The following is a 10,046-nucleotide window of genomic DNA, read 5'->3' as shown; positions in this document are numbered from 1 at the left end:
CAGCCAGCTCAAACAGTGAAGAACTCGCTGGTGATCCCAGGTCAACATGAGAGTCAGGAACACACTGCAGGAGTCAATATGTGAATAGTATGTATGTACTTACTGGTGTGCGCCTGGGGCTCCAGTTGGTTTTGGTAGCCACTTGGTGAATAATGAGGCCAATAGAGTTAGGGATAGGAGGGCTTTTGCCCACCAACGTGGAACCCCTGGATTTGTGTCTCAAGAGGCCTTCGGGATGGATCCTGGTAGGAGGGACAACCAGAGTCTAGCACGTAGGCCTGGGATGTACTGTAGAATATTCAGCAGGAAAATAGCCATTAACACCAGTCCCTTCCCTTGGAACTTAATCCAGTACTAGGCTTTGAAGAACCCTCTGCTTTAGAGCAGGTGTCAGCCGTTGCTGCCACAGGGCCACCCCTGAATGGTTTTGGAGGACCTATCCTCCACATGGCAGTCCCAGGGAAGGAGTCGCTGTGCCAGGTCAGGCCTGAGAAAAAAGGGTTTTTACCTCGGCTGAGCACACAGCTAAATATCGTTGATCTCTGAGCAATTCCTTGACTGACCATGGTGGGGAAAATGACCAAAACGGCAAAGTATTCACCAAAGTGTGTCAGGGCCAAGAGCCAGACATGACAGGCAAGCATTCCAGATGTTTTCAGGGCACAGACACATCAAACAGCAACGACGTATGTCAGAGACTGGAAATCTAGTAGCCAGGAAATGGATCCTATATTAGTACCCAGCGAGAGTCAAGCAGAACACAACAAGCATTCTGATTGGTTCTCGCCGGGTCCTGGCCCGGCCGAGAGTCCTTCGATTCTCGGCCAGGATTCCAGCCGCCTTGTCCTCGGTGGGGGGCGTAGCAGCCCCACAGCCAATGAGGAGGCTCGAAGCGGGGCCATCCCCACTCCGAGCCTCCCCACAGCTGAGAGGCTGCCTTCACCCCCGCCAGGGACTCGGGTAAGCTTTTTCTTTTTTCCCCTCCCTCCCTCCCTCCCTCCCTCCCTACCCAACTTAGCTTTTTGCTCCTGCTTCCCCGCTGGGGAATGATAGCAGGCTCCAGCTGTGTGGAGACTTGGAGCGGGCCATCCCCGCTCCCCGCCTCCACACAACTGGAGGCTTCCATCGCCCCCCAGCGGGGACGCAGGTATGTTTTTTTTTCTTCCCCTCCCTCCCTTCGGCCCTCCCAACCCCACTTACCTTCTGCTTCTTTTTTTTTAATTTATTTTTTCGGGAGTGGACGCGCTGGGAACACTTGTGTTCCCAGCACGTCCGCTCCCAATTACCGCTATGGAAAGGGAAAACAGACTCCGTTTTCCCTTTCCATGGTGGCCATTTACTTGGTCGTTTATTTTTATTTTTTCTGTCCCGAAACACCGCGTTTCGGGGCAGAAAAAAATGCTTTTAGTGCCCCGGCCACACACATAATGTGGGCCGGGGTACTAATAGCAATATGACCCTCGCAGCAGGAGCATTACCGACTCAGGTAATGCCCCGGGGCCTTCATTAAGGCCCTTGCTTCGCTCGGGCATATAACTATGGGCCCCGGGGCATTACCTGAGTCGGTAATGCCCACCGCCGCTCAGGTCATATTGCTTAAATCAATAGCCTACTAAGAAGGTATAGCACTGAAGCCAGAGGTGCAACAAAGTAAGAAGTTTAGAAGAAAACATCTTTTATGAGGGGAAGCTGAAGCAACAAAAAAAAAAAAAAGAAAGGGTCACATCGTGCACAGAGCGTCCAGTCCCGTCGAGCAGTAAATAAAGACTAACTGGTGAGACAAGTGGGAGGAGTCAGAGTGGGAGGACACAGTCAGGGACCACGTGCAATAAATGTAAAGGGGAAGTTTCTTTTTGGGATGCAAAGGCTCCGGTCCTGTCCCCATGGGACAGACTCCCATTAGTATGGAGGAAAGTGGACGAGACGTGGGAGTAAGTAGTTATCACTGTCTCAACTACTGCAGTAGTCACTCGAGAGGTAATGGATGTGTTGGCACCCTAGCCTAGGTCCACAAAGTATACCTCAATGCCTGCAAGGTCATAAGCTTTTGACAATTAGAAAAGAGTCCATCCTCAGATAAACTGGTAGATATGGGTGGGGGGGGGGTAGTGTAAGCCAAACAAGTCCTTTGGTGCCTGAATAAGAGATTGAAATTAGGGGCCTTTGGCATAACAGGCAACCTTTTTAAAGTCTGTGTATTCCAGTCCATTCTTGTCACGATGGGATCTGTACTTATATGCTCCTGAAGGGGCAGTGTTGGATAGCAATGACCTCCTGTTCAGTTGGAGCGGTTGTAATTCTACCCGGAGAAGTTAACATGGGGGAATCGTTTGCTTCCACAGATGTCTGCCATGAAGAAAATGAAATGTGTGGGTAAGAGAAGGGACTGACACAGAAGCACGTACAATGCTGTCGACTTCAGGGGCTGATGCAAGGGCAGCAGTCTTCCAAGCCACACTAACATGCACAACAAGATCCGACTGTGGAGTAAGGCTCGACAAGAGTTTATTTTTTGTGGCAGTCGGACTACAGCCCAAGAAATTATGTGCACAGATCTCTGCTGGAAGTCTGCTAGACGCCCAAATGTCCCATAGAAGTGGCTGCCCAGGTAGTATCGCAACTCGATTAGCCTTAGGACAACGTGCCCGCTCAGAACTAGGTGCTGCATTAGTTATCAGTAGGATCTCAGCCTTTTAGACTGTACTAAATAAGGAGACTGTTGGACCAAATCTTGCTATTCATCCCAATCAGGTAGCTTCCTGCGGTCATCACCTAACTCAACACCCCCATTTCAATTGGGCATTCTGAAAAAAACAGAAGTATACAAACATTAACAAGCATGTCAGTAAAATAACAGTCCGCTGGCGTTTGGCGTTTCAGTGCGAAAAGGTCATGTGACCAGGTAGACTGGATGTCATAGTCATAGCTGCATTCTAAAGCATGTGGATGGATAGTTGTGCCTGCGGCAGATGTCCACCGACGTGGTGCATTTATACATACCTTAATCTCAGATGGAGCTTATCTTTGATGTCGTGGCGTCATCCGACCGTCTGCGGGGAAGAAAAAGCCTACTACCTTCGTAGACTTCTCTCGGCACTATATTCAGGCTACCATCAAGTCTACCAGGTGCACTAGACTTGCTGTCCTAGAACATCTAGGCAGGACAGACAGGCTACCATAGAACTAGGATAACGGGATTCTCCAAGTGCATTAGACAGGTTACCTTTATGGTCTTACTACATATCTTCTAAGTTCTGTAAACGCTAACCAGGGAGCCTACTAAGGCTATCAATCAAGGATCACTGAATATAACCCCTGTGCATTACATTGGCCAACTTAAGCAGTTATACGCACAATGGAGGGTTAACCAACATATATCTGTGCGCCATGGGCGTGCTAAACAGAAGACTTAAATGCTCGCAGTGTAACATGTGTTAACCAGCATATGCTTTCTTCTAGTTGCAATGCCAGGCTATAGGGTATCTAGGTACAACCCCATGGCTGTTCCTACAGGTACTGTAAGCGTACGAGCGGGCTAATATCACTGTCAGGTCCAGTACCAAAGCCCCAGAGCAGTGGCAAGCTATCCTGACACATGTGTACACATACACAGGGCAGTCCTAATACATCGTCTTGGTGAATTAACCATCTGTCCTCAAAGGACTTGAGGCGCATTAGGCTGGTTCTCCCTATGATCTTCATAGTGATGGGAAAAGCATCATAAAACATTTGCATAATGGACAGGCTAGTGAGAGTGCTGCGACATTCCTAACCCCTTAAAATCCATAGAGTGCATCACATTTTCTACCCCCAAAAATCAATTTCAGTGCACCACATTTCCTATCCTGAACAATCTATCTAATCAAACATTCTGAGCGCTTTTTGGCACTCTCCTTACATATTAAACATGGAAAGGGCTACCAGTATGGGTCCTCTAGGTGTGCATTCCAGGCAGGTGCAAGGACCCGATCAGCTGTCCTGAAACTTTTCATTGGTAACGTAGAAGCTACCATCAGGTGTTGTATACAGGTAGAATGTGCGCGCCAGTCAGAGCGAAGGAGGCCCAGGGGCTGATGTGCGATTGTGTGCAAGGGTGGTCTGGGGGTTGTTAATGTAGTTAGCCATGATACCAGTCAGCATCCACCTGTGGGTTTGTGTATAAGAGGTTGTCGGAGATTGATGCATGTAAGGCGGGCTGCTGTGACAACAGCTGGCAACAACTGCAAACGGTACTTGTTGGTGTTTCAATGAGAGTTTGGCTCGTGCTTGTGAACAAGGCTATGATGTAAATGAGGTGGGGAAGAGTATTTCAGGTTATAATAGGGAATAACTAAGTTTAGAGGGCCTTTCTGAAAAGGAGGTGGTTATCAATGCAGCAGATAAGGAGAGGAAGTGAGTTCCAGATGGCAGGGGCTTGAATGGAGAAATATGATCCACCCAATCTGGAGTTGTAACGTAAGGAGATGATCAGAGCCAGATCTGAGGTTACTGATGGGTTGATAGCATACAAGTTTATCCTGGAGGAATTCCGCTTCGGTGTTGTGGAGGGCACGATGAGTGATGCACATGGCTTTAAATGTAGTCAGTCAACCTATAGGGAGTCAGTGTGGGACTCAGTGCTGATATGTTCTCTAAGTGAGAGGCCAATGACAAAACTGACAGCTGCATTTTGGATTCATTGGAGCTTCCGGAGCTGGAATGCTGGGGCGCCTAGATTTATTTATTTCTTTTATTGGTCACTTATTAGGAGTTTATACAATTAGCAAAACTGTTTCAAAGCACCCACAGAATAGGGGAAGGTAGACAATGAATTACAGCAAAGGTAAGTAATTGCATTAATAGTACAACAGGTAATGAGAATAAAGGGAAGACACAACTACTATGACCTGTAGGTGTTCAGAATGTGCAAGTGCTGAGGGAGAGCGATGAGGGATAAGGTGCTATGATGTTAATGGAGAAGTGCTAAGAGGAGAATAAAGTAAGTGCAACCTCCCATGGGGAGGGTGAGTCTAAGTAAGCACAGCAGAAAGACAGCAACTGGATGAGAGATGTCGGGGATCAGGGCCCCAAGGGTACATAAAGGCCCTGCACATCAGTCACACTGCTGTAAGATTAGCAGGGAGGAGAAGGAAGAGATAAAGAGAAAGGTCGTGAGGCTTTTTCAGAACTTAAGGAGGTCTTCCTCAAGACGCAGAGGGAGGCTGTTCCACAGGAGGGAGCAGGCCGAGAAAAATGATCGCCCATGAACTCTCGGTTTAGAAAAGCGCTAAACACGCAGGGAGTTGGCACCAGAAGAACAGAGGAGTCTAGAAGGAGATTATTTGGTCAGGAAGCGTTGAAGAGAGAGAGGTCCCCAGCCCCAGATAGCCTTGTGATTGATGAAGAGGAATTTGAATTGAATCTTTGCTGAGACTAGGAGCCAGTGAAGGCTTTGTAGGGCAGGAGAGATGCGGTCCCTGGGCTTGAGGGCAAGGATAAGTCTTGCTGCCCTTTTCTGGGTTGGCTGGAGGGGTCGCATGGTGGAGGAACGAAGTTTAAGCTAGAGGCTATTGCAGTAATCTAGCCTGGAGAGAAACAGAGCACAGACATTGAGTCTCTGGGGGAAGTTGAGAAAGGGTAGAGTTCCTTGGAGAAGGAAGAGCTGAAAGTGGGACTTCTTAATGTACAGATAGCCACCCAGATGGTTGGGCATCAGTCTGAAACAGATAAAAGTGCCAAAAGTCAAGCATGCTTCACACTCGGTGAACAAATCAAAATCACGATAAATGGAAAAGTCAACACCCCGAGAAATGAAAATAGTGCAGCACAAGATACTGAGGATTTAAGTAAGAACACAAAGTGGAATTGGCTGGCTGGCGTTATGGGTGGCAATTCAAGCTAATGCCAACAAGGGCCACTTGGTCCGACCATAAACATCCTATCCTGGAAGACTAGAGGATTCGTACACCTGTTCAATGAAACAAAAAGTTTGAGTGACGATTTAACCGTAATCTGCTTTCAGGAAACATGGATGGCAATTTTCCCAATTTACGATGACTATGAGCTGGCAATAAATCCAGCTATAACAAGAACTAAGGGACGTCCGTCTGCCGGCCTGACTATGATCAGAAAAATCTCTGGTTGGAAACTGGTAAAATCATCAAACCACTCACCGTTCATTCAGTATATAGTGGCTGCTGCTAAAAATGAGACGAACAACATCATTAATCAAATCCACATCATTAATCTCTACTGGCATCACAAAAACGCTGTGTGCGACTTAATTGATGAAATAAATAGTGTCCATCAAAAACCGAACATTATCTGTTGTGGTGATCTCAATCTAGATTGTTTGAATGAGAGTAAAATTGTTTCCGATCCCCAAAACCCACTACAAAAATTGCCCAAAAAATGGTGTACTGATCTCGAGGAAAGAAACATAACCATTGCCAACGGAAACATCGCAGGTGACATCCCTCCAGGGAAAACTTGGAGATTTATGAAGCAATCGTCAACTATAGATTACTTCTTCATATCAGATAACCTATAACAACGAGCCCTGTCACTACAAATTACAGCTGACTCAAAGAGTGATCACAGCCAACTTAAATTATCGCTACAGACATCAAATATTACGAAGCCGCAGCAATGGAATAATCAAGTCACAGTAGAACCCAACAGATCTCGACTAAGAATAAAACCTCAGGAAGTCAAGATCCTTATAGAAACATACGATAATTACATAACTGATGCGACACACAAGAAAGTAGAATATACCTGCCTTCTGGAACAGTTCATGTTCAAGGACAATGAAGCCAAAAAAACATTTTTCCAACCCAAACATCATTTTGACGAACAAGTCCTTGAAAGAAAACAATAACTTTGAAAAGAACTAAGGCAACACAAAAATCTTAAAGTCGACCACAAAAGCAGGCAAATAAAATCAGCAAACAAAAGTACAAAAACAGCAAATTTCCCATAAAGCAATCATGTACCAGCATGACAGCGAATCGATGCTGGCCAGCCTTAATAATCTTCTGAGTTCTGGAAATTGATAAACATCGAGTGTCACCAAGATGCAATCCAAGTTAACATGGTGAGTGAAAGCAAGTGGATCAAACATTACCACACAGTGTATGAGAAAAAAAGTACCTCCATTGACCCTCCACTACCACAACTTGCAAAATGGGATCTGCATTTTGAGAGAGAGGACATTTTACTGAGTATCCAACGAAGCTCCTCTTCAAGGGCTCCAGGACCCGATGGTTTAACTAACTTTGTCATCAAACAAAACCCTGAAGAGTGGGCCGACTTTCTAGTAAAACCGTTCTCCTCAATCACCAATGAAGGAACAATTCCCTCAAGCTGGAAAACAGTGATTGTTATTCCAATCTTCAAAAAAGGCAATAGAGCTGAACCAAAAAACTACAGGCCAATTGCCCCATTAGATGTGTTGGGAAAAGTCTTTGCCACCCAATTACAGAAACAACTTCTCAAGTGGATCCAAGACTCAAACCATTTGGATTGCCGACAATCAAGCTTTGTCAAAGGTGTAGGCTGTGGCCTAAATCTTTTTTTGCTGAACATACTTAAAATGGATGCAATAAAAAGGAACAGAAAGATCCATCTTGCATTCGTGAACCTGTCACAAGCATTCAACAGCATCGATAGGGAATTGCTTTGGAAGAAAATGTCTGAATGGAAGTGCCCAATTAGTCTATTATTGGCAATAAAAGCTCTCCACACCGATACCGAGATAAAAATAAGGATGGACAAAAGGGGCACCTTATCCAATCCAATAAAAACATACCGAGGAGTAAAAGAAGGTTGCCCTCTTGCCTCGATTATCTTCAATTTATTCATCTCAGATTTGGGTGACGCATATGAAAATGCAAACATATTCCCTCCAAAAGACAACAGAAAAGAAGTCAACTGGATACTGTACGCGGATGATCTAGTCCTTTTGGACCTTACCCCAATAGGTCTACAAAGCAAACTTTGCATCCTAGATCATTATATCCAACAAAATGGTCTGAATGTGAATACGCAAAAATCAGAAATATTAATTTTCCAAGACCTGCAAAAGAAAAAAACTTATTGGGAAAAAAAAGTTTACTTGGAAACTGGGTGAAGGAAAGATTGAGCTAACAGAACAGTCGATGTATTTAGGCATGTTGCTGAGTTCAAGTATCAATGATGCCCCATAGGTTGAAAAAGTAAAGAGCAAATGCAAGCAACTGACAGCGCAAGCCTGTATTGTGAACATGAAATATGGTAAGCATTCATGAATACCCGTCTTAACCTTCTACAAAACGAAAGTCATTCCGGCCTTAATCCACAGAGCCGATTGCGCTTTTGGATGCCCTGCAGAAGTGTGGGCCTCACTGGAACATTCATTCTGGTCCAAAGTGCTGCGATTACCACTAGGCGTGCCTACCGATTGTATAAGACATGAACTTAGTCTTCTATCCGTTAATGGAAGAATAGCGTGGAACACGCTAAACGAATATCGCAAACAACTGCAGAGAAACCGCAACCACAATATAACATCCTAAAAGATCTGGCTAAGGGGCCTTGTGATACTGTACTATCATTGTGGGCACAACGTTGCGAACAACTCTTAATTGATATAGGAGCGGACAGAAGCCTGCTAAAAGCAAACCCAAACAAGGTTAAGTCAATGCTTTTGGCCCAAGACTGGATGGACACTGGTGACTCGTGTAAAAAAAACACAGAATCATGAAGTTGATATCCATCGAAGAGAGAAAACTGAACGAGATTCAGCCGTACCTACAAAAATTCCCAGAGAAAAATCATAGAACGATCTTTATGAAATATCGCCTAAATCAATTTCCCACATGGCACAATTTGAGCATACGGGAAGCAGCAGGCACAAGATCCATGGCATGTAGACTCTGTGGAGAAGATTCTGAAACATCTAACATTACATGTTCCAACTTGAGGCAAGAATCAACAAAGCATTTGGGAAGGTTTATATTGGCAAAACCATCATTGACCATTGATGAATGGTGGAGACAATCTTTTCAAGACTCGGACCGTAACTTAACAGTTGAGCTAACGTTTTTCTTGGAATCATTGGAGAAGAAATTGATAAAGGCAGAAGCTAACATAGAACCCTAATAGTAAAAGCGTTTGGATATAGTTTGGGCACTGGCAATATGAGTTAGCTTTGCCCAATCTAGTTCTTTGCTTTGGCCTATGTCAAAGATCATGTCTTGTTCCTTCCCTTTGCACTTTGCGGCAGAAGTCTCTTTACATCTTAAATTTGTCTGCTAGCTTTGGCCTTTTGTTTGTTTCCTTCTTTTTAAAGGTTTGTAACAAACCAATAAAAATAAAAAAAAAATTAAAAAAATGTCTTGAATATGAGAGATGAAGGAAAGGGAGGAATCGAAGATGAAGGCAGTTTGCATAATCTATGCAGGAGAAGATGATGACAAGGATAGCAGAGATTCGGTGTGGGTAGGTGAGGTACGGGCAGATTATAAAATGCATAGGAGGAAGAAGCAGGTTCTGGACATGGAGTTGATGTTTTGGGAGAGGGATACATTCAAGTCCAGTGGGCATCAGAGTTTTTTTATTTTTACAGACATGGATGTTGCCAGGGGAGGGCTTGGGGGTAGGGGAAAAGGGGCTCCTAGGGAGCGTGGCTAGGGGATTGGTTGGGGAAGGAGAGCAGTTTTGCCAAATACCAGGATTTCTGTTTTGCCTGGGTTGAGGAGGAGGTGGTTGTCATCCAGTTGTCGATAACAAAAAGGCAGGAGGAGAGGTGCAGGCAAGCAGAGGCTGATGATTTTGGGATCTTGCCGATCTGGGTGTTGTCGTAGTTGTAACAGATGAGGTTATGAGAGCAGATGAGTGCACAGAGAGGGCTAGGGTAGATGTTGATGAGGAGGGGAGACAGGGAAGCTCACTGCAGAACCACTTATGGCACTGGGCGAGAGAGGGAGGAGAAAGGGGAGCATGATTTGCAAGCGATTCAAGACAGTGGAAGAGATCTATGTGAGAGCGGAGTCTTTGATTCATAATAAGTGTAGCTCGTCTCCAAG

This window comes from Ambystoma mexicanum, chromosome 11 (assembly GCF_040938575.1).
Source record: "Ambystoma mexicanum isolate Mex_15411 chromosome 11, UKY_AmexF1_1, whole genome shotgun sequence".
In the NCBI taxonomy this organism is placed as follows: Eukaryota; Metazoa; Chordata; class Amphibia; order Caudata; family Ambystomatidae; genus Ambystoma; species Ambystoma mexicanum.
The sequence above is the reverse complement of the archived record's forward strand: the minus strand, read 5'-3'. Positions refer to the sequence as shown.